Raw genomic sequence first — 3,093 nt, forward strand, 5'->3', positions numbered from 1 at the left:
AGTGCAAACCGTACACTGATATTTTAATTTTTCAATTTTTAGGAAATTTTTTTTTAAAACTAGAATTTTTTCAGCGTCACGACAGGTATACAAAAATATGATCTGCAGTGAACGTGTTAAAACTTAAAATAATCATCGAGTATAATAATATTATTATATACTACGATATAAGAATATTATTATACCTTAATATTGTTTATTACCATTTACCAACATACTGTATGCAATATGCTCGACCCACGAGCATAGGTACAAAACATATTTCTTGAAGTCGCATACGATTTATATTACATACAATTTTGCTAAAACATTACAAAACTGAACTACTTAATGCGTTAAAAAACCTGTTAAATATGTATGTGATTAAAAATTGTCACCACATAAAAGCAGGTAGTATAATAATTTTTTTTTTAAATAAATAGTAGTTCGTGAATATAAAGTATGTTAATTGTATTATTTTAGGGTTTAGCCTGTGTTAAATAGCAGTATACCTAATCTACCTACTTATAAATATTTACTTTTTTTTTTACTGTAATTTTATTCGTCGTAAATGGTATTCATGACAACGTCAATTTTTAAATAATTTATCAATGACAATTATTATTAAAACATCTGAGAAAAATACCGTTTAGGATATCATGATAAATAAAAATTAAAAAAATTATGGGAACTCAAATTTGAAATTAAATATTTTAATATTTTATAATTGAATAATGAAAAATTCTCCAATTGTAACTTAATATATATTTTGACCAGACATATTAGTATCAAACAATTATTAAATGATTAAAATCTAAAAACAACAATATTTAATAACATTATAAATTATTTCCGTGTTAAAAATTATAAAAATAATTTATTTAATTGGCTTATGACAATTGTTTCTTTTATAGGTAAGTTATACATTATGCATTTATCACTATTTTCTAAGTTATTTGTTTTACGTTATTTATTACTTTAAATTTTATATATTTTATAATATTCTGTTTAGAACGCATGGTGAAAATCAACAACTATATGAAGTAAATAGGTAAGCAAAACGAAAAAGAACATTTCTTACGAAATTAGTTGTATAAACTACGTAATTTCAAGTAACTAATCGGTTTGTATTGTACATCGTATATTATGCATTTAGTAGATCGGACTAATTGTGAGCACTATGTATAAAGTATAAAACATCAGTCCACAACAATAATATCAAAATCACGCCACGTCCGACCCATAAAATTATAATCACGCCACGTCCGTCCCATTTCTATCAATCCTCGAGAGATTAGCGTATAAAAGGGCGCTCGGGATCTCGATTTCGGCATAACGCATTTTTTGTGCAATTCTATTCTTTGGTGAGTATAATGTGATTTATGAATAATAATGGTTTCAGTCGGTCGTCTGAATGACCATTAATTCTTATTTTTTTTTTTTTGCTTTCAGTTTTCACTTCGTATTTCATTCCACGAAAACCAACCAAAATCAAAAATGGGCGCTGAAAAGGTATCCATGAACATCGTTGTCGTCGGACAAGTCCAATCTCCCAAGGCCATCAACAAGGTCGCCAAAGATTCCCCAGCCACCAGCCAATCGATGGTGAGCATACTTACAATATTATAAACCTGCAGTTGTACCTACCTACGATAAGTTTCATTTTCGGTGATCGTAGCAATGATCGGTTCCTACATTTATTTTAATTTCATTTGATTTTAGTAGTAATCAATACACATATTATTATTATTATTTTCACTATATTATATCCACGCGTTTATATCAAATCATAAATATCAATTCAATAGTAACGGATAAAAAATATAAATTAGGTATGAAAAACAATCAATTCGACTATTTTTCCTATCAAAAAGTATGATAAAATTATAAAAAAATCCATCATTTAAGACAAGTTTGTAATTATTCCGATAAAAATTATCAATAAAGTATTAATTTTATAAAATTCTTTAGAAAAAATTGTTATTTATAATTATGTCAATTTAATAAGTGTTAAAAAATATAAGTCAGTTTTTATGAATAAAAATATGCTTATTTTTGTTTAAATACTATCTACATCTACGCAAATCTGCTTTCAAGCTTAAATCATTATAATATTAATTATAGTTGGATAGGTATGTTTTGACATAAAAAAGACCAGCTTGCGCGGGGCTTTAACCGAAAAATTAATTAATTTTTCAAACACTTTTTCATAAAAGAAAATGTTTTAAACGACTTAGTATAATTAGTTACAAACGTCGCCTATTGAATAATTTAGCGTAGTGTTTTAATTTACTTTTTATTTCTATAAATCAACATTTAATGTACTTAGAAGTTAAAAATTGAAATTTATAATAATATAAACACAATATTTTCTTTATTAATAATTAACTCTCAGCAGGAATGCAATTGGAAAGTGTGATTATAGTGACATATTATAATAATATGATTTATATTATGAGGTTTCAGTTAAAAAAAAAATAAATAATCAATACTTAAACAATATAGCAATAAATATAATACAAATAATTAACACGCGTGGCCCTAGATTAATTCTTCGATCCCAAAAGGTAAATCTAAATAAATAAACATCATTGGTACCTTAATACATGTATAATATATTATATACCCGTTTTACGGACATAATTTTAACAACTATAGCTTGTTTATAAAACCATTCATACAAATGAGAGTAGAAACAAATTTTATAACGTTTTAATTTCTAATTGTTAAACATTTGAGTATAATGATTAATGGTTAATTGTATAATACATTTTTGTTTCAGATCTGTTAAATAATGTAGTTCATCCATTACAAGCTCAAAAATGCCATAATCCAAACAATACATGTAATTAATATATTATAATATGTATTGACATTGCTAAATAAAACAGACTCTTCCGTTAAGCGTTCGTTATATCTTTTATATTTATATTTATCATAAATACCTATTTGTTAAATGTCAACCGGGGTAATAGGTATTACATAATAAATCAATATTATATCATCAAATATAAAATAGTAGCATAGGTCTCTTGGTGTTATATGTTTACAATTTCTTTAAGTAATAATAATTATATTATGAAAAACAATAAAGAAATATTTTAGATCACAATC

At 25.1% G+C, this 3,093-nt stretch overlaps 1 long non-coding RNA gene across 1 annotated transcript; it reads left to right on the forward strand.

The window, feature by feature from the left end:
* The first annotated feature begins 1,201 nt into the window (after nucleotides 1-1,201).
* On the forward strand, nucleotides 1,202-2,883 carry LOC132945261 (uncharacterized). Its single transcript, XR_009664527.1, has 3 exons — nucleotides 1,202-1,343; nucleotides 1,432-1,584; nucleotides 2,762-2,883. It is a non-coding gene; the product is annotated as an uncharacterized LOC132945261 (long non-coding RNA).
* The last annotated feature ends 210 nt before the right edge of the window (nucleotides 2,884-3,093 follow it).

This window comes from Metopolophium dirhodum, chromosome 5, assembly GCF_019925205.1.
Source record: "Metopolophium dirhodum isolate CAU chromosome 5, ASM1992520v1, whole genome shotgun sequence".
NCBI lineage: Eukaryota > Metazoa > Arthropoda > Insecta > Hemiptera > Aphididae > Metopolophium > Metopolophium dirhodum.